This window comes from Syngnathus typhle, linkage group LG2 (assembly GCF_033458585.1).
Source record: "Syngnathus typhle isolate RoL2023-S1 ecotype Sweden linkage group LG2, RoL_Styp_1.0, whole genome shotgun sequence".
Lineage (NCBI taxonomy): Eukaryota > Metazoa > Chordata > Actinopteri > Syngnathiformes > Syngnathidae > Syngnathus > Syngnathus typhle.
The window spans coordinates 2,750,509-2,773,228 of record NC_083739.1 but is presented as its reverse complement, the minus strand read 5'-3'; the positions used below and the strand labels follow the sequence as shown (position 1 = coordinate 2,773,228).

General features: G+C 44.6%; 1 pseudogene; it reads right to left on the bottom strand.

Moving 5' to 3' along the window:
- Positions 1-1,393: 1,393 nt before the first annotated feature.
- LOC133149901 (neural cell adhesion molecule 2-like) lies at positions 1,394-22,374 on the bottom strand (annotated as a pseudogene).
- Between the last annotated feature and the right edge of the window lie 346 nt (positions 22,375-22,720).

Genomic DNA, 22,720 nt, shown 5'->3' with positions numbered 1-22,720 from the left:
ATTAAAATCTTCATTTCATTTCACCTTGCACGCACAATTCTCTTGACTTTCTCGTCCTGGAGTGGACGATGGATTTCAATGCAACACAGCTTCCATTTGAAATAATACTGGCTTGGAAATGACCCTGACGGAAAAAAGCACTTTGCCCTCTATTGGGAAAGACAAAAAAGCCCACCCAATTGTCCATTGAAGGGCAAAAAAAAAAAATCGATGTTTGTGTAAGAATGTGATTTCACCGACAGTTTGTCACAACGGCCGGCCGGGATAATGACAAGGACTGCCGTCCGTGCGTGCGTGCGTGCATGCGTGCGTGTCGCCCGCCCGCCCGCCGCTTGCCCGTCGACGTCCTTGAAGCAACAAAGAGAAAGCCACATCGGGAACCAGGGCCTCTTCTACCAGGACATGTTTATTTACATATGACACAAGTGTTGCACATGTACATACAGAGAGACATCGATATTCCCACGTCCTGCCTGCACAAAGCACATTCCGCGAGGGGTTAGGGTTGAAGGTCCAAACGGGCGCAAAGAAATTTGGGGCACGAGGACGACTCGCACTGTACACTGAGATCACACGCACCCGTTTGGACGGAGGAGTGTCGTACGGATACAGTTTGGGGGAATTCGTCTGTCCTTGCTGTGTTTGGTGCTCTACTTTAATATCCGTTTTTTCCACGCTTTGCATGCCTTTATTGTCTATCTTTGTAGTCATAGCCATTTCACATTGTTCACGTGCAGCATTGTGGCAAGCGAGAGGATCGACTCGTGACGTGAATCCTTCATGGCAAATGTCTGTGTGTTGCTGAATATACTCTGCTGTGCGTTGCATTGGATTAGCAGGTGGTTCTACAAACACATGACTCAGTTCAGTCTTTGAGAGACCCTCCTCTCCTTCATAAACAGCAGCCTCTGCTTCGGCAACTGCAACAGCTTTTTGACTACTCAAAACATGTAAACTAGCCTCAAGTTCAGTTTTCTGTTTCATTATGGCTGCTTCTTTTAATGAATACTCCAGCTGTGCTCGTGCAGCAACTGCTTGTGCACGTGCTTTTAGCGCTGCAGAACTTACGGATGAACGTTTGGATGTATGCGAGCGTGAAGACTTCATCTTTGTGTCTGTGTAGCTTGCGTTACCCTTGTTCTCCGTGCTGTCCACATCGTCTGTGTTGTGCACTTGTCCTGGTTCTGTAGGGTCTGGCATTAGATCTTCTTCTGGTAGACCTGGGTGATACCGCTTTCCTGATGGTAGGCTCATGGTTATCTTGCTGGATGTAGCTCCTCGTGGTTGTGCCCGCCGCGCTAGTGTCCTTTTACTGTGCTGTCCTCACTCTGAAGCATCGAGTTTTTCACCAGCTAGACAGCGAGTTAACGACGCTCCAAATAATCAGACTTGGTTTCTTTTAGCTAGTTTATTTGTAGAATGGCCTCAAACCATTGCCCTCTTAAGACCGTCTTAAAACTAGGAGTAAAATTGTGCGTTAGCTCAACACATACAAGCTACATCACATTTACGGTGAATAGGTTTGCATTAAACATCACATGTAACCAAACTAAAATATTGTTTCAAAATTCGAATAATACTCACGGACAAATCTTGTCCAAGGCACAACATAAAAGCTTTAAACATCTGCTTTTAACAGATGCACACGAGTCGACATTGCTTGCTGCCATTCGGTATTTGCTCTTCCCACTGCAACTATTAGAGGGAGGTAAAGCGCTGCATGTAAACGTGTTTCTACTTAAACTTATTACAAAAGGCAGAATAGGCTGGCTGGGACAAAGCACGTTGTAAAAAAACAAACCAAAAAAATAATCCACGGTCTGAGCGGCGGCCTGGGGGAGTCAATCACGGTCCACAAGTGCATAAATCAACGAGTCACATTCATGGGAGGTCATGATCATCTCACACAGCATCAGATGAAAAATACAGCAGAAAAATAAAATAAAATCAGAGTTGCCAAAGACAAAGTTGACAAAGCTCAACATGGTATGTCAGAAAGGTTCTAGGGCTGGTGTCACAAAAGAAACCAAATGGTCCTTCTGTGGAGCTCAGGCGATCAAGCAGCACCTCCACAAAGAGATCCTGTAGCAAATGTTGTGCTTTCAACTCGCACCTGCTCTCAATACCCTGAGCGTCTGACACTTCCTGGCAGAGAACAACATTGCCGTGTCCGTGCTGGAGCAACGTTCTCGAGCACTCATGATTTTGCCCCTCCTTCCCTAGCTCAAGGAGATCCGAAGGCATCACAGAGTGGACTGAAAAAGTGTGTTGAAAGATATGGATTGCGCCGCCGGTCCTGGAATCTTTCTGACAGACCTGTTATGTCAGCATCAGTAGTCATCCCACCACTCATACTAATGTTCTCTTCAGTGTTTACTACATTTCCCAGCGCATATAAACATTCATGTCTCAACAAATAGAATGACCTCCTCAATTCAGATGACCGCGATCGCTGCACATTTGACAAAACAATCAAAAGTTGGACGAGCACTAAGCTTTGGACCAAATACAACATGACAAAAGAAGAATCTGCCTTTTGCAAAAGAAAAAAAAAGTCACATCTTTTATAGTGTTTTTACATAAAAGCTCTGCAAAATATTTTTTTCTTCTCACCTATGTACAACACGTGACAATGTCAGCGAGCAAAAGGAGAAAGGGGGGGGGGGGGGACTTTGAGGAGACATCAAAGGCACAGAGCGCATAGAGATCAAGGTAAATGTTGACGATTGGTCGGTTGGTTCCCTCCGACAAAGCGCTCGCTCGGATCGATCAAAACGTTCACAGTTCAAGCTCACAGGAGGAGACCGAAATAGCAAAAACATCCATTGCGTAATGACAGATGACAACAGTGGCAACAATACTCAGCGTCAATACTTTAGAAAAAGACTTTTGAAAACAACTCAACCCACATATACTACTTGCCACGACATCATTCTTTTTTGTCTTTTTTATTTGACGAGTCCCTTTTTGTTTGTTCTCTGGCAACACAGAATGAAACGATTCTTTCCCCCTGTTCTGTAGAAAATAGTTTGTCCATACTGAAGCTTGCCCAATCACGCCAGGGAAACTAAGAAGGTTGACATCATCGGCGTATCGTTGAGGTTCTCTGGCTAGAATGGCCCGCAAGCGTGATGATGCTGAGCGAGAGAGAGCTCAGCGGGGGAGCAATGACTCAACTGTGAATACTTTTGATATGAAAAGGAGGAGGGGGGGTCAAATAAAAGCATCATAACCAGACACAACAAAACACAAAATATACAATCATTTTTCCTTCCACCGCAGTATGTTTGTTAGGGTTTTGGTCTGGTGATCCGAATTTTCTTGCGGGAAAGCTGCCGCCGCCGCCGGCCCCCCTCCCCATCCCTTCTATGCTTTGTTGTCGTCCGGTTGGCGTAGATGCGGCGGTCGCCCTGCAGTTTGATTTCAATAGTATCCTTGAGAGACTCTTTGCCAATTTCTTCCTTCATCGTCAGTTTCCTGCAATTTTCAGAGCACAGCGTGCATGTGAGAGAGAGAGAGAGAGAGAGAGAGAGAGAGAGAGAGAGAGAGAGAGAGAGAGAGAGAGAGAGGATCGGAGCAGGCAAGGAGGATGTCCATGAGACGTGGGTCACAGAACGGAAGGACTCGAATGAAAAGGCAGCAGTGATGGAAGCTTGCGAGAAATGTTTGCATTCATTCTTTGGACGGACGGAGCTGTCAGTCATCATGGCCATCACGTGCGAATGCGGAGCTAGCCTGAACCTTTCGCTAGCTTTCCCAAGCCCAACGCCAACGCTTCAATGAAGGTCACTGTCTAAAAGAAATTGATACGTGGATCAACCGACACTTCCTTCCACTCAATCCAAACACGACAGTTTCAGTTGGAATCCACACACTTGGAATGCTTCCTTAATTCCACTTTCTGCCTCAGGTCGCTCATGTGACAATACCAACAAGCTCAAACAAAAGCGGAAACAGAAAACCATCACGATAGCGGCGCCAACGCTCCAGGCGAAAGCCCCACAAAAAACGACCACTTGAGACTTTGCCTCCCTTGAAATCGAATATTGAGCGCCGCCGCCGCCGCGCGTCTAGGCGGATCCTTTAGCTTAGCGGTTAGCATTCTGCGCTCCAAGCCAGAGATGTCGGGAGAATGGTTTTCTCCCGCAAGTGTGAGATGATAGGGTCTTTTCTAAATCTTCTCAAATTCTTTCGATGAAGACAGCGAAAGCAAGACGCCTTCGTGTACTGCTGTCAGTAAGCTGATTCCCGCTTGATATCCAGCCTCAAGAAGGATTTGTTCAGGAAATGGGATCATTTTTCTCCAAATCGCACTATTTACTTGATGATCAGTGTGAATGATTCAATCTTTGCTCTATTCACACAGTAACTGGTAACTGGTCACTTCAACGGTCAAATCATTGTAATCGATTTCAAAAAGCCTCGTGTTCAAGTCAGAGTACGCGGAGAGACTGACTAGCTTTGGCCCACCGAATGAGCCCAAAGATGAGGCACAAGCGACAGAAACATCCAGCGTCCTTTCATGATGCAAATCCATTGAAATGGGACACAAATTTCAATTTCATGTTTCATGAGCTCATGCAAACCCAGATTGGACTAGCGCCGGCACCTTTGCCACCATGCTTTGCATGGATTCATTCGGGATGAATCCGGCGGCATATTGACATCCCTCAATCAAGTTGGGCCAGAACGACTGATAACGCCGCTTAGCTGCTTATTACGTACGTTGTCACTGTAACAAGCCCAAAGCGGAAACACAAGCTTAAGTGCCATTTAGTAGTGGTTGCATGAAGCTACACTAAAAACATGTTTATTTCCTCAAGTGGTTGCACAAAATCAAATCATCTAAATCCAGAAATACTTTTCAAGTACCGTCATTTTCGGACTATAAGTCGCACCGGAGTATAAGTCGCACCAGCCATAAAATGCCCAAAAAAGTGAAAAAAAAAAACCATATATATGTATATAAGTTGCTCCTGACCATAAGTCGCCCCCCCACCCACACTATGAAAAAAAACGCGATTTATAGTCCGAAAATTACGGTAGATGTCTAGTGTATTCGATCAGGGATTGTCAACAGGGCAAATTGGAAAATGAGGAAGATTCTCAAAGTCAAATGGATTTTCCAATTCATTTTGGGCCTCATTTACCCATCCAAATGGAGTTGAATTTTCCCAAAATAGACCTGCAGATGCAAATAAATGGCCTGCATCCAACCTTGGGTGGAAAATAAAGGCATATTCCACCCAAAGCCCTTGCTTCGTGCTTATAATAGTGGTCCCTTGTTTGAGATGATAGTCGAAGATTTCATTTGACCTCTCGATGAACCAAATTTCAATCAAGCCATCAAAAACTTTTTTTCCGTGTACTGCTGCAACCTAATTTCATGTCCATGAAATGAGGAAGTGAATGACAAGCTGAATTTGTGTTTGACGTGCACAATTCCAACTGTGTTTGAATCATGAACGCTTCAATGGATCGCGGTCAAATACGGAGACAACCACTTGATCCGTGTGAACGTCTACATGCAAACGAGACACGCAGGATGAGATGTTTGTGAAGAAGACATTATCAGAGACATACTGTGGTTGAAAAGGTGGTCGGGCTGCTGTTGTAGGTGCACCTAGACGGCAAAGAGAAGGTTTCTTTTCTCATTCTCCAATAAAAAGCTAGCTAGATTTGAGTCTTTCACGGGTTTGGTTTAACTTTTGCCACACAGGTCACTCAACACGTGTGCACATTAGCTTGAAAAAAAAAATAATAGTAATGTAGTCGTGACCCAAAGGCCGTGACACCCACAGCAGATGCTCCCTGGGCAAGCATGAAAGTCATTCATGTTGACATTGACAAGAAAAGGACACTCACAGGTAGGCGGCCTTGCCCTCTTCCATTTCTTTGCCGCCGGTGGCTGTCTTTTTGCTGCGCAGCTTGCGCGTGATGCACATCAGCAGACCACAGTGGCGCAGGAAGAAGCAGCTGACATCCACAAGGACAAGAAGCAGGAGGAGCGCTCCCAGGCCCAGGCCCACCACCGCCCCGAGGCTCAGCCCGTTGAAGAGGGATTCTGCTCACACAGAAGAAGAGGTCCAGTGATGACCATTTAGCTGAGCTTTGCAAATTCATTCGTTCAGTCATGGCAGTCGCAGCGCCAGCACCTTTCGAAACTGAAACGAAAACTAATAACAAACACTTGAGAGCACTGTGGGTTAGGTATGTTGCTCCCGCACACAGAAATAGCTCTTGAAAAAAATGTACTATTACAAAAAGAATCAAAAGGAACTGTTAGGATGGGATTAGCCAAGTCAAAGGTATTTTCTGTGATTAAATAACTCTATTTAAATTGGATATTTTTTGGACCAATGAAAAATAAAACTACTGCTTAAATTCAGATTTTTTTTTCATTAGCGCACAAACATCAAAACGACAAAACTATCAAATAAGAATGTCCAGATTGCCTCACAATATAATTGTAACTAAAACAATAATACTATTGGAAAAAAACAAAAACAGATCAAGTCACATTCAGCCATGTCACATGAAAAACAAGTCCAATAAAATGTTAGATCTAGCAAAATCCATATTGTGTTTTTTTCCAATATGTTTGAGCCCTAATGAGAACCGTCCCTCCCTTAAAATGCGCTTACCTGTGATTTCCGGTTTCTGTGGCATGAAGAACTGATAGAAGGTGGGCTCCGACAAGCCTTTAACATTGCGGGCCGTAATCTCCACCTCGTATCGGGTGTTCCACTGCAGCGGCTGCAAAGTGGCAAAGTCATTGGAGCCCGGAACCAGCTTGGTCATCCATTGCTCTTCTTTATCCTGCAATCGAGTCAGATGGATGGATGGATGGATGGATGGATGGATGGATGAGAGGTTTGTGATCACAACAGACAACCTTTGTTGTCACTCACTGTCTTGTACTTGACGATATATTCCACGATGGGCATGCCGCCATCATCCTGCTTGACCAAGCCCAGCTTGTAGGCTTTGCCCAGTCCTCTCTGCCCGTGGACTGCTGGTGGGCTCGGTTCTCCTGACAAATGGAGCCTTTTGAATTTCTAATGATATTCCATTCCATTCATTCCAATGCTATTGACTGATTAACGTATCAGAAGAGTAAGTCATAGTTTTATGGCACAACTACAACGCCTTGCATTTATATTGACACAGGCTCGGAAAGAAGATCAGCACCCAAATGGGAATGTGTGAACGAATGAATAATGCAATTATTGTGTCTGGAAAAGCACTATACCCATTTTTTTTTTTTTTGGGACACTCCCAAGCTAGTGGGTGTTGTTGAATTGCCTCTATTCTTAAGGGTGAAATGGCACCATTTAAAGGCAGTCGATAAGATAAAATGATCCGTAGAAAACAACAAAGCAGGTGACTGACTACTCCATCTCTTAGTTAATGTAAATGAAACCACCGCGCCTGAGGGAAAACAACCTGTCCCAAACAGAAGGCCTACTGTGCCTTGAACACAATGAACTGACTGAAATCAATAAGGACTAAGGAATCCTGAATTCCATCAAGAAATATGCCAAATGAGAGACTTACGGACGGGTAAAGTCTGGAAAGTCTCCATGTGACTGAACTCGCCCTGACCCATCTCATTGACGGCCGCCACTCGAACCTCGTACGTCGTATTGGGCTCCAGGCCGCTCAGCACCACCGTCGCTGGTGAGACAGAAAGCCATGGATCACAGGGCCAGCGCAAACAGGAGCGTACAACTTTTCCTGTTGAGAACAAGTTGCCTCCCTCATAAATATTTCTTTCTTTATTTACCAGCTTGATTGGGATTCACTCAATTGCTCAATACCTGCTCATTTGTTGCTCATCTCCCGGCGCGCGTACCGCATATTAAAAATGGAGTGTAAACACAGAGGACCTCAAGATCAGCACCCAATTTTTATGAATTCTAAAAAAATTTTTTTTTTTTTTTTTTTTAAGTCCCAATGATCGTCACACACGCAGGGAGGCAATGGGTCCCATTTTTATAGTCTTTGGTATGGTCTTAACTAGGCTGGATGTCATTTTTTTTGTTGGCGTTGATTTCTCCGACTGCCCGTAAACGCACCACCGCACTCCGTGCGCGCACGGGAAAGAGGCGGCTCTGTATGGGAGAGACGTTGAAGAGGAATAAAAACACCCTTGGAAACCAAAACTTGCCCCTGTAATACGCATTTTGTTATTTGCTGATTGAAACTGCTAATTAAACTGTGAATTGAAACTAATAGGTGGAGAACTGAACTCTCGTTCTTTATATAACTGACGTGTCTTGCGCAACCGTTCTGCGCATCTGTAATGGCGGCCTCCGTATGACGTCCGGTCCGCGATGGAGATTAAAAAACAAACAATATTTGACAATAACACACCATCAAGGATTGCACCATCGCATCAAACGATGTCGTCAATTATGAATTTTACTAAGTGTGTTGGGCAGGATGGCTGAATGCGTTGCGCGATTGACAACAAACAAGAAGAAAGGTGATTTCAAGTTTTATTTCGAGGGAGATTTGTCATGTCTCGTCCCCAGTTTTGCTATGTGTTGCCATAGTTTCTGTTCGCGTCGCGTCGCCCCTCTCTTCCTGTGTCACCTCAATCGATGTAACGTGTTTTTTATTTAAGTCCTGTCTGCCCCTCGCTCACCGTCGGATCATTGCATGTGTTACTGTCATGATGTGGTTTATGTTCCTGTCTTTGGTAATGTCACCCTGTCTTTTTGTTCCACGACTTTGTCGGTCAGTCCTGTTGTTGGATTTGTTGTACCATGACTTTCTTAAAAAAATAAAAAATAAAAAAAAATAAAAAAAAAAGAAATTAATTTTTTTGTACCCATGTATAATGCGCACCCCGGATTTTAGGACAATAAATTAGTTAAATTTTGCGCACTATACACGGAAAAAACTGTATTTGTGGTCTCTGAAAGAAGAGAGACTAATAGAAGAAATACTACATTCAACTGGACCAGCTTATTCATCCGCTTTCATTCTGTAGTCGAATTTGCCTGAGTTACAACGTGCCATTCATTTACTGTAAAGGATGAAAACGAGCGATAGCCTAACGATTTCGCAAAGCGCAGCTCGGTCGATCGATGAACCGGATGAGCTTGGCGAGAAAATGAAAAAGTTGGAGGAAGTCTGTTTTTAGAGGGTTTTGACCTCTGACCTTGTGTCTTCTTGATGAATACGGCCAACGGCGTCTCTTCTTCCATGACGCGTCGTTTCGATTGCGCCTCCCGATACTTTTGTCATTCAGTGCTCCGTGGAATACTCACTGTGCACACTATGCGATCGGACGTCCTTCCAGTCTTGTGGGCCCAACTCCTTGTACTGCACCAGGTAATAGCCGATGGGCACGCCGCCGTGGGAATCCGGCTTCACGAACGTGACGGCGGCCAAACGCCGGGAGATGGCTGACAGGCGTAGCGAGTGCGGGTTGGACGGCACATCTGGACATGGGATCAAAAGTCGGTGGCAGTATGCGGGGGGGGGATCCCGAAAGACCCCCAATTTGAATAGGGGCGCCTATCTTGTCTCTTATTGGATGTAATCATGCGAGGTCAGCTTTTATTCCTTACTTTGGTTACCATTCAATCCGCACTGAAGATAATTGGAATGCGCAATCATGTATTGGCCTGCACTGCAGTCAATTAGAGGCCACTTCTGCAAATAGCCGAGGGAATGGTAAATCAGACGGCTTTGTTTGAGATTAAGATAGGGAGAATACAAGTGGACGTGGAACTTTGCCATAATTACAAATAGGCTCATTAGCATTTGAATGTCCAACAAAGTCCTTGTACAGTCAAGTCCCTGACGCGGGTCGGCTAACTTTGCCAACTTGCTCGGAAGTCACACTCACCTGCCTGGGCCAGAATAAATTCCTGGTAGCGAATGCCGACGTTATTGCCGGCGGTGCAGTTGTAACGACCAAAGTCCCTGTCGGACATCGGCGTAACCTACAAGTATAACAAGCCGTCGACTTTCATACCGGAAGAAATACAAAGCAAACGTGACAAGACAACAAGTAGGTCGGTCATGCATCCGTGTGCTCATGCTTCTGCCACACCTCTAGTAGAGACTTGCCCATGGCGTTGTGCACCCGAGTGTTGCTGGTCCCTTCCGGCGAGATGGCAAAGTGTTCCCTCCCCCACAGCAAAGTGGCGGGCGGGTTGGACATCACATCACAGCTGATGTTCACTGGGTTGCCCTCCCAAGAATAGTAGATGGTGTGGTTGCTCAAGAACTTTGGTACGTCTGTCCGAGACACATCGCGGAGGTGTTAATAAGAGAGGGCGCTCTTAATTGGAGCCTCGTCCTACGGCGAGTAGCAGATGCAAATTGGGCCAAATGGCGGCGGCCAACATATTTCCTCGCAGCCGAGGTATTCTACGACACTTGTGCATGCGATGCTGGGAGGACAAAAGTCACGGGAAACATCCTGGAATGGCCACTTACACTCAATGTCAAGGAACATGCTCTTCTGATGCCCTCCGATCCTGCTGAGCGCCTCACAGTCGAAGCGGCCCAGGTCGGCAAGCCTCACGCCGCTGACGGTCAGCACCGATTTGCCGTGGTGAGCGCGCACCTCGAAGCGTCCGTCCTGGCTCTGAGGACATCAAATGTTCAGGAGGCCCACCTTTTCATTTCCAATAAGCCTATGACGTCTATATGGCAGTGCACGAGTTCAGTTCATTCAGCTGCTGTTGAGATGAAAATAGTTTGGGAGGTGAAACACTGGACTCGTGCATATTTCACAAAGTAACTGCACCTGAGAGGAAATATTACATCATGACGGGCATCATTAATCTGATTCCCAAGTCAGCTTTTGCTACGCTCTTACCTTTGAGATTGTCAAATTGCTTTAGATTGCTCCATTTATTCAGTTATTTCTTGACTTAATCATTGATTAGAGTCAACGAGGGGGCACTTCAGGGAGGGAGAGTGTGTACTTATATAGTATGTGTGTAGCTATATATATATAAATCTCAGGACAAGAAAGTGCAAAAACACCTCATAGTGATCAGCTGATGACTCCAGGTTGCTTCTTATTTAAGACAAATTCAGTTGAAAACAAATCTAAACTGGACCATTGTTGGTGTAAATGTGGCTTTGGTCATGCTATTTATTCCCTGCAGTGTGCATCTTCCCTTGCACATTTTGCTCTTGTAATGTAACCCCCAGTTCACCAACACACTTTTTGTTGTCTCAGCTTGATCCTATTTAGCTTATCGGCACTCTTATCACAGCAGCGCTCGCTCTCTATCTATCTATATCTATCAGCCAATGACTTCCAGTGGCTCACCACTTCACACGTTGACTGTTTACTTTGCCAGCCGGGCTCAATGGGATTGGAGGAGCACGCAACACTTTGAATGCTGAGGATGGACGGAGCGGCCAGGAGGAGGAGGAGGAAGAGAGAGGACACCTTCCAGGGGAGGAGCTTCTGCGTCAGGAAACGCCCCCTCCCTCGCATGCATCCCATCCCATTCCTCTCTGCCAACTGGCGGGGTGTGTGAGCAGAGACCAGGGCGGCCAAAGCACAGCCTGTTTGATATGCAGCTCAGTGGAAGGTGAGTGGCCAGCACACAACAGGGAAGCGCAGAAATGGTGCGTCGGTTTGAAGGCTTGATGAAGAGGAGTAGGTAGAAGAGATCTTACAGAATGCATCAATAATACAAGCAAGCATCTGACTCTCAGATGGGGGGGCTGGCATGTGCGAGGGACGTATTCGAAATAGCAGCTGGAAATGGCAGCATGGTTTGAAAGTGTCGTTAGTTTTTGTCTTCTTTTCCTAGTGCTGTTGTCTTGTTTCATAAAATCCAGATGATTATAGCTGCTTATATGTATCATTACTGACGATATCAAAAAAGATCAATATAACTGAGTGATGGCAATGTTTTGTGGTGACCTTTTTCCAGCAAAAAAACCCAAAACAGCGCTGTTGTTATTGTTGTCCCTCCGCCGTCCGTCAATGATTCCATTCCCAAAGTAGCCTAGCTGTTCCTCATTCAATTTCAAATCATTCCTTGTGGTCAATTTAAGTACAAGGTCATTGACATCCTGAGTTGCGGCATGTGCGTGAAAAATAAACAACGTTATTATGAATATTAAAAGCATCTGATTATGGACTGGTCACGGGCAGCACTTGTAGGCCGACAGGCTGACACTAATTTCACCCATTCAGACATGGCGAGTGGGAAGGATTATGACTCGACATTTATGAAGACATATAGCAGTGATGACCTGTTGGCTTTTAGCATTCAACTAGACCAGGCAAACACAGGCACTCGATTACTTTGCATCGACGTCAAATGCATTTTACAGGATTCAAATAGCCTAGGGTGGATGTTTCCAAAGACATTTTGGTTTGCTTCGTTATTGTCTTGGGGGAAGGGAGGCTACACGGTGAATAGCAGTTTGCAGGATACACAAGCAGTTTGCAGCGTAAAGCCGCAAAGGCTGAGTTATAACAATTGCTATTGGGGTTTTTTGGGGGGAACAAATTTCACCTTTAATCTAAAAATCTTCTCCAGTTGAAAATGTGTAGGTGTGGAGTCTCTCCATTTGCAGCTCAGCGGGTGTGACCTGGACAACGGAGAATCTACGCAAGCAATTTGTAGCAGAATCTTTGGGATCGTTTGTTTTATGACGTGCTTGTGTTTTGAGCGAGGCTCTGAAAGGAAAAATGCACCGGGACGGGACGGGGTCTGAGCATTACCAAATCAACACATTTGTGTTCCCACCAGAAGACACTGTGCACAATTCCAATGGCAGATGGGTCTTTTGGCGCTCGGTCGGTCGCTAGCTACCTTGTCTCCGTCCACAAAGGTCCGCCCATCGCTGGCTCGTCTCCAGGAGATGTCCGGCAACGGCTCGCCCTCAGCCATGCAGAAAATCATGGCGGCGTTGCCCTCCACCGCTGTCACATTCTTCAGTTGTGTGATGTGGGGCTCGACTGCAGGCCACGTCGAATGTATTTGGAGGGTGGAGACAGTCACCAGAAAAATAAGAGAAGATGAGAGCGCCAGTCAGAAAGAGAAGATGAAGGCTGCGCCGCCGGCAGGTTTAAACACACACAGATGATGCATGACCGAGGTGCTGATCATTTCTAAATCACTGGCTTCTGCTTCTGTCAAGACGAGGAGGAAACCCTCTGGCCCACTCTCAGCAGATTTACAGATGAAACGTCTTTCTCAAATATCCAGCCTGCCTCTGCTGCCATGCACATTCTGCCTTCCCTGATTTTCTTTTTTTTCTGGGGGGGGGAGAAGAACCGGGTGTTTTCATTCTGACACAAACGTTAGAAGTGTGCTAAGGGAGATTGCTTGCTCCAGATAAGGAACTCAAAGCTAGCTTGAAAACGCCGCATGTGTGTGTGTGTGTGTGTGGGGGGGGGGGGGTTATGGTTTCTAAATGTTGCATAACACATTTTCACCATCTTTCCAACGTCGCTACATGGGTTCTCAACGAACGAGCCCACACGGTTGGATGGAAGCTTTGAACTTTGTCGAGAGTGCAATTGAGGGAGTGTGAGGCTTGCTCAAAACAGCGCAAGCGTATGTATATGTGAAGGAACATCAGATCCCACAGTGATGGCCTTTGAAAGACGGAATGACATAACATCTGTGATTGCACCGGCGGGAGGAAAGCTTTCATTGCTGTCATGTCAAAATGACACTGGGAAGCTGTTCGAATTTATTCCGAACAACAGATTTGAAGGTCTTTTGCTTGCTCTTTTGACAAAATGGTTTTCATGATTTTTGTGCACAAGGCGCAAAGTCGCAAGAGAAACGGACCCAAATAAAGGTTCACATACAGGAAACTCAAAATTAAAAGCCAATATAAAAAAAAATGAAAAGTAAAAAAAATAGAAAATAAATAAATAATAATAAATGAAATGATCCAGGGTTGATCAATGCCAGCAGCAACGATCATTTGGAATTGCGTAAAAAATAAAGACAGTTCAAATGGAGCTGATGGAGGAAAACCAAGTTTTTTTTTTAAAGAATAGGCTCTTGTCAAATTGGAATATTTTTAAGCAGCTTGGGACAGACAGTAAGAGAATATGCAATGTTTTGTTCTTTGCTTCCACCCCAAAGGCTAAATTTAGATTGGAAGCAAACAAATGTCTACACAGTCTGACCTAATATCTGCTTACACAATGCCACTTTGTATTCGTGGCTATTTGTTTTATTCCGATTCAAATTCAAACATTGCCTTCCCTTTACGCGTAAGCTCTTCATTTCATGTCTGTATTCTGAAGAATGAGCCAAATTGATTCCGATCATTTGGATCATGTAGCAGAGCCGACATTTGAAACACCGCAGATACTTCAGTCGGTGACCCCTCCTCGATAGTAAATTGAAATCTTTGATTAAAAAAAGGCTCCGAAGCGCAGATGAATACATCACCTTGATACGCCGGCGAAATAGGATTCAATATAAACTTGATGTTATACGATGTACACGCAACGCAACCTTGGGAGCTACGGGCATTTTCCCACTCACCAAATACTTTGAGGAAGAGCTCCATCTCCTGAGAGCCGGCCTTGTTGGCAGACTTGCAGTAGTAGAAGCCTCCGTCAACCTGACGGATGTTGCGGATGGTGAGCATGTTCCGCCCCCCTTCCAGTTGACTTAGAATGTACTGATCCGATGGCTCCAGTCGCTGGCCTTTCCTATGCAAAGACAGAGCACATGTTTTTTTTCAATGAACCTTTCATGCTCCGCCCCCCCTTCCAGTGGACTTCCAATGTACTGATGATCCCATGGCTCCAGTCGCTGGCCTTTCTTATGCAAAGACAGAGCACATGTTTTTTTTCAATGAATCTCTCATTAGTGAATGGTTAAATCAACCCCCCCCCCCTCTCCTGCATCAAAATTCTACACACGTGCTACAACTTCTCAAACTCTGTCACCCGGAGAGCTCTTCCTCCTCTGCTCAGGGAGTGCGTTGTCTGTCAAGGCTGACGTGTATTGGCTACACTCGGCTGCCGGCGGCCCTCGGCTGTGGCGTGGAATACGCCGTTGATAATCTTCATCGCTCGCACGCACGTCACAGTGTGAGGCGGCTTCCATTTCCTAAGCTCACTTGTCTTTTGACTCCTGGGAAAAAGTTGTTTTTTGCCAATTTTCTCACAATGACTTTTTTTTTGGTACGGCTTTTGTATCACATCTGTAGAAAATGTGAACTGCCAGCGTTTGCGTGTGTGTGTTTATAAACACATCTAAGGCCTTACAACAAAGCACAACACAAATCCATGTTCACAGGTCTTACAAAAAAAAAAATAGAATAGCTATATGATTTTTTTTTATGAAAAAATGAAGAATATGAAAAAGAACAAAATGGAGAAAAACAACGGCCATGCTGTAAGGGTTGCTGTACATCCCAATATGATGAATTCCGTTTTTGTTGTTGTTTTTCAAACAAACCGATTGAATGATTGTTCTGTCCCCACATCGTCTGCTATTACTTGCTATTATAATAATGGATATAATAATAATCGTACAATAATTGTTGACAAGACATGTCCAAAATGAAAGCCCGGATGTTTTTTTTCAGACCATTTCTTTCGAGTGGAAATAGTTCGGGTCGACATATGTATGTATACGAGCGAGCCTGACTTGTTAATAATGAACGGCTGTAATGTAATCGGTCCGCAAGGAGCTGGTCAGCCCAAGTTTGCTGAGGCAGCGCACCGTTTTATTCAACCAATCAGTCCAAGACCCCCCCAAAACAAAAAAGAAATTGGAAGACGTAGGCACAGCTGGCAGCGGCAGCACAATTGTCTTCATCCCATTCAATCCTGATGCATAATATTTGAACATTCATGAATGACAAAATGCAAGGCTAGCATAAGTATGGAATGCAGACGTCAACGTGTTACCATTGTCAATCCTTGACCGTTTGCGCCAATCAGTCTTTGGAGGAAGCCATTTTTGACTTTTAAACAGTGCCGTCCATGCCTGACGACGTATGGCAAGCATGACATCGACACGCTGCAGCATAGACATGTGGAACAATTATCAACGCTAAGCCGGCTCGGATGAATCCGCCGCATCAAAGAATTAAGCACGCCACAGGAAACAAGCACCTTTATCAATAGACCCTCATGTGGAAATGGCTGCTTTTCTATGAGCTCATTTTCGGAGCACTAGGTGCAAAGCTGACAGCGCGGTGTCAAAGGCTCTCCAGGCGCTCATTTTCACACCCCCGCTCCCAAAGTAGCGTGTGCTATTACTAGACGGCTGGGGGAAGGCTTGTGCGCGAGGACGGAATATCAATTCAAAGGTTTATCGACTTGATCTATAACCAGCGTGCCGTGCCGCAGCTCCTTGTTTTACCTGCAGGAAGTATTGACGCAGTTGGGAACACAAATTCAAGAGCTGCTGTGAGATTTCCGTGAATGGGACGCAAAATGTTTTTCTGGAGAGTGGAACATACCTGTGCCATGTTACCACAGGGTCGGGCGATCCGGAGGTGATGCAAGTAAAGGTGACGGACTCCTGGTAGTCGGCGGTGGCGTTGAATGACTGTTGGGTAACGGACAGAACCGGGGGAACTGTGGACACAATGGGAAAAGAATCGCATCAGAAAAAGAAGGCAACCCAAAACTGTGCACAACTGGACATAAAAATAGCAAATGTGCAATTTGCGATTGATCCTGCTGAAACGTGAGTCCATATTTCCAATTAACCTTCATTAACATTTTCTTCCAAATAAATGACGTTCAAACAAGCTATGATTTTCTTTTTTTTCTCAACTAAGAAGAAAGAAACGGATCAAAAACAGAATAGATCATGAGAAAAATACCGAACAAATAGTGTGAAGGTGATATTAATTCCCCGGTTCGACTTTGTAGTGGCGAGTAAAACAAACAATTAAAACCCATCCAAAATAGAAACATCAACCTAAGAGTCAATGTGACTGACGGTGTCGATCAGAGATTTGAACACTATTCTTAAATAGAAGAAAAATGCATTCAAATAATGATTCAATTCAAATGTATTGCACACAAAAGTTTGATAATAAATGTACCTAAACATTAGCTTGCTATCGAACTAAAATGACAGATGGCTAGCTTGATAGTTAGCTAGCTCGATAGACAGCGAGAGAGAGAGAGAGAGAGAGAGAGAGAGAGAGAGAGAGAGAGAGAGAGAGAGAGAGAGAGAGAGAGACAGACAGACAGACAGAGAGACAGAGAGAGACAGACAGACAGACAGACAGACAGAGACAGAGAGATACCAGTGCCAGTCTTTGAGAATTGCTGGCATAGACCACCGACACAATCATGCATTAAGCAGAGATCCGAGTGAGCTCACTCATCAAGTATCAAAAGCTTGTTCAAAGGAAAAATCAAACACTTTGAGTAGTCGCAATTTTGTGGTTGCGATAACCATCCATTTCTAAGCCCATCAATTTTTGCTCCCATGCGCTCCTGACTATTCCTTTGCAACATGCGAGCGACCTTCAGGACTCCTTGTTAACTGGGCACAGCGCTTGAAAAGAGCAAAGCAATTGATTGCAATGAATTGAAAGTGAAAGCAAGTATGTGAAAGCTACAGCGCAGAGCTGGTGGCATAGCAGCAAAAGCACACCGTCCGTCGTTTGATGGACTGAAGGCTTTTAAGGCTGGCTGGCTGGCTGTCACCAGAGCACTCAGGGGATCCTGGCTGGGACCTTGTCAAAACAAGTCCACAAGCAGCCACAGCGGGTCCCATAGTGTGCACTTTGTAACCGAACACCAAATGGAACATACACTCTGGGAAGACGCCAAACATTCCACGCGCAGGAAAGCTCATTCAAATATGGACTTGATCCATATTAGAGATGCACCGATCCGATATCTGGATCGGATATCGGTCCCGATATCAACAAAATAGATGGATCGGGTATCGGAAAATACAGCCGATCTGTGAGCCGATACTTTCCGTATGTTTTTTTTTTCTTTCTTTAATATATTGACTATGGACAAATTCTTGACAGAATTAAATAGAAACATGTAGTTACATGGGGTAGAGTCAGATAAGCTTAGGCTTCCTTCTACTCCCTTTTTGAACAAATATGATTTTACGATAAAGGAAAATTATGATGCAATATCTTTTTTCTTTTATATTCTATTGTATTATGGAGTTATCATTTTTCTGTATTTTTATTTTTTTCTTGTATTTCTTTAATGTTCGAAATAAACGTTTAAAAAAAAAAAAAAAAAAATCAACCATAATATCGGATCGGTATCGGGTATCGACCGATACGCAAAGCCACGGCATCGGTATCGGTATCGGAACTGAAAAAGTCGGATCGGTGCATCTCTAATCCATATCATAAGAGCCACCAATCTTTCCGCACTGCTTGTGCATGTTTGTTTCCAGTCATCTACGTATAAAAACGTTCATGAGTCCAGGAGCAGTTGTCGACGTTTTGCTTCATAATTGCTTGTCCAGGTCAATGTTTTCAATGCACATGTTTATTCGGTGCTTATGAATGCGTTCCCAAAACACAAAAACGGCCCGCTGCCGCCATGTTTGCTGAATTTCCACATCATCTTCCTGGAACGGAACTCTTTTCAAAGGTCTGAGAGCTTTGAGCGATTGCAATTTACAAAACCTTGAGCTGCACAATAGCAACAAGACATCTGCAAGAATAAGAAATAAATCAGGCAGACGCTACAGATCAATTAGGCCAAGGACTAGTCTCTTCAAAGACAATCATTGCAGCCGGGAGGGAGCGAGGGAATTACAAGCGACGGATGCACGCAATAGGAAACTAGATTTCTGAAGACTGGCCTGATAAAAGGTCATGTTTGCAAAAACTTACATACTGATTGTCTGATTGTAAAAGAAAAGGATATATATCTAATAAAATAAAAACAAGAATTAAAAATGGACCACACTTATATTAGATCATAGTATCCAATCGAGGGGAAAGCCACAAGTATGTTTTCAACACAAACAAAGACACCCTAGCAAAACTCAAGCAAATATATCTCTCGCGTTTTTTTCGAAGAGTGAAGGAAAAAGCAGACGTGCGCCAAAGCCGAAAGACGCACCAACAGACCTCCTAATTCACCTCAAACTGTCAGCTTGGCATTGAGCCACAATATTTTCCTGACTGAAAATATTGCCTACTGTACGCCTTTTTGAGAGGAAAATGTCGCAGAGGCAAAATGTTGGCCAATTATACCAAAGTCTACTCCTCGTTATCCCCTTAACACACTGGCAACATTGAGTCCCAAACGGTGTTCATAAATAGCAAGGCAGACAAGATGACAGAATGTTACGGGCTTCAGTTTCGATTCAACCTTGGCGCTTCTACGTTGAGGGGGGAAAATAAGAAGGAGACAAAAAACCCGGCACTCCAGCTGAGGGCTCAATCAATACGACACCTGGGGGAAAAGGACGAGTGACTTCCTCTGCTGCCGAGGTGATGTGAAAATTAGGGCTGAATTCATTTTCCAGACATTGTAGCTCCAGCCTCCGAGGTTCACAGACTCAGCTGGGGGGGGGGGGGGGGGGGGCTTGCTTTGCATTTATGATTCAACGGCAGATGCTGCAAAAGTGAAACGAAATAAAGCTTTTGTGTTCATCTCAGGCTGGAACGCTGACAGATAAGCAGTCCTCAAAGGCTTCTGTCGGTGGTGAATTTAAAGTAATATGAAGTGAGGCAGATGGCGCATAATGCAGAGACTAGTTATTGGCCTTTATATGCATTCGGTGCGGACTGACCGCTCGCTAGGTGATTAAATCTCTTTTGCGCCTTACGTATCATTTATGATAAATGGAGACGCGGACATTTCTACAAAAGCGTGTGACATTGCTCACGATTGCGAATAAAAGCTTGCCCAATATCCTGACAGGCCACACTGAGGTTGACAACACCCATGCAGAATGGAACCTCTTGAAAAGGAACATTGAAAAAAGTGAGCAGCAGTATGAGCCTTACTATATGCTGGAATTGTGCATACAGACAAAGAAATACTATTTGACAGAATGATTTATTCATATTATTGAATTGTAATTCCGATCGACGTTTTTTCCATTCTTAAAATGAGCCCTTTGCAAATATTCATTCAGTTCACAGCATTGATTTGTGATTACCCTTGTTGAACTTTCCATCAACCCTCTTTGCAGTACCGTCATTTTGAGCACTCGGCAAAGCTGGAGCAAAATGCTCAATCAACGAGCTGAAATGACCATGGTTGCTTCAAAATCGAATAGCCAGTTGAGAAGCTTGCATGTCAATGTGAAGAAGAAGAGATGCAGAGGATAAGAGGCAATCTTGCAAAGATCCAAGACGAAAAATGACAGAAACATGCTCCAGATTCTCGCCGAGTGCATTTTGTACTATTGATTTCTTTCTCTAGACGGTTGATCTCCTCGCAGAGAAAGACACTTGTGGTTCCATTGTCTTTCACTCGGAAATGACACAAATACAAGCGGCTGAAAACGATGAGTTCACCAAACAATCTGCATAGACAGACTTAAAGCTAGATTTGCCTCTTGACAGAAAATCCCTGATTGCATGTCTGGGAGGTGGAAACCGAAAAAAAAGATCATTTACTCACAATTCCAAGAGTGTTTGAAGCAGTTTGTTGATGCGGGTTTTTTTTCTTTCTGTCTGTCTGTCTGTCTTTCTTTCTTTCTTTTCACCAAAACATGCTCAAATTGAATACGCTGCGAGAAGTCATGCACACTCTGGAAATGTTCATTTAACCAAATATTTTGAAGAAATGACACATTTTGGAGCAATACCGTGCCTCATATGGCAATATTTTGACCAAACACTGACACTGTGCCTGCCACAAGCGAACATCTCAAACTGGCAAATATGTTTTAAAGTGCAGCAGGTGAAATGGTGTGTAAAAGTAAATTAATAAATAAACAAAAATCATGTGAAAAGGAGATGCTCCTAATAGATCTGAAGAGGTTGCTTGAAGTGAAAAGTCGGAAAGAGACACCCTGAGCTGCACCGTCGTCAGATAAAAAGCACATAGTGGACGGGATTAAGCTTGCGTCACGTAACCAAATGGATTTTTCGAATCTCAGCTCCATTTGACATCATTCGGATGGCTAAATTATTCTCAAAGAAATCAAGTGCAACACTAGATAAATAAAGCAATTTCATTTTTCCAATTTGGCGGGCCACCTGCAATACCGCCCGCCACGGACCACCAGTTGACAATCCCTGATCTCATCAACAAACGTCATGATCTCTATTTAAAGACACAAGGTTTTGGTATACTGTCGATTTCTGTGCATGCGACCATTTTTCCATAATTGCCGATTATTTGGTGCTTTATTGTAATAACAGTATCGCTAGGTTGCCTACATGTTAAATGAGCCGTGACAAAATGTTTGCTTTGCAAATAGAATACCGTGACTCGGTCAGAGAGGAATATATTTGACACTATTTTCGTTGTCGTGGTTGCAGTGGCGCACCGCGTCATGCTGCTTTTTTTTTTCTTTTTCATTTGATATCCAACACAAGCAATAACAAACAAACAAACAAACAAACAAACAGCTCTCCGTGTGATACCGTGCGCCACCAATATTATAAAAGGGAAAACAATCACCTACCATGAAAGTCGGACAGAAGAAATGAAAATTGGACCTTTTCATTATTACAATGATCCTGACTGTGGGTGGTTATTGATGGATTTGTTAAACACAAGCTGCCAGATCCTATGTGCGTTCCCCGACCGACACTCAGTTGTGACAATCATGAGGCTGCTCATCGGATGTGCAAGCGCAGACACAGGCACCGTCTCCACTTGTGCACACACATCAATACACAAGACACAGACGCAACAATGCAGCTTGTGCAAACTTCTCAAAGGCATCACTGACTACAAGTGCAAATGCCTCACTTTGGATCGACTGGACAGAAGAAGTGGGGGGTCATGCATGCACGATTCACAATACGGAACACAAATCTTTCTTTTGCGACTTAAAGTTCCAAGTATCTGGATGTACATGTAGGACATTTCAAAGAACCTAAACAGAAAACAGTGACCAGAAAAGTGTTTTCGCTCAATAAAAAAAAAAAAAAAAAGGCTCCCTCAACCGCCCCCTCCTTTCAAAGCCCCCTGGCTCCTGCAAAGACGTGCTGCAACTACCAAACAAGGTCCAGTCCAACAATCCAGCCCCTCTCTCCGTCCGTCCACAGCATCTCAAAACGCCCAAATAAAGTTGTGCACTAAGTCATAAAGCTCGGGTATTCCGCGCGCGCGCGCGTGTTTTACCTTGGCTGCCGCACACCAACAACGCCACGAGATGCACGAGTTGGAGCATCATTGTAGAGCAGCTCCTTCGCAGCTATAGAAAGACGCCGTACAAGGAAAAAGGTCGGATCCGTTCATCCACTTCGCCTTGGACTCGGCGGGCGACTGTGGTCCACTGGTTTTTATCGACTCCCTCCCTCCCTCCCTCCCTTCCTTCCTTCCTTCCTTCCTTCCTTCCTTCCTTCCTTCCTTCCTTCCTTCCTTCCTTCCTTCCTTCCTTCCTTCCTTCCTTCCTTCCTTCCTCCGCCCCTGCCTTTACGCTCGCTCCCGCTGCCACGCTCGTTCACCGAGCTGGCGCTGGCTGCACCCTCCCTCCCTCCCTCCGCGGCAGCTTTTTGCCCAGCCAATATCTCAGTTAGCCAGAGGTGGCAAAAAAACAACAACAAGGAACGCCAGTGAAGAAAAAAAAAAACGAAGGGTGACAGGATTCTGACTTTT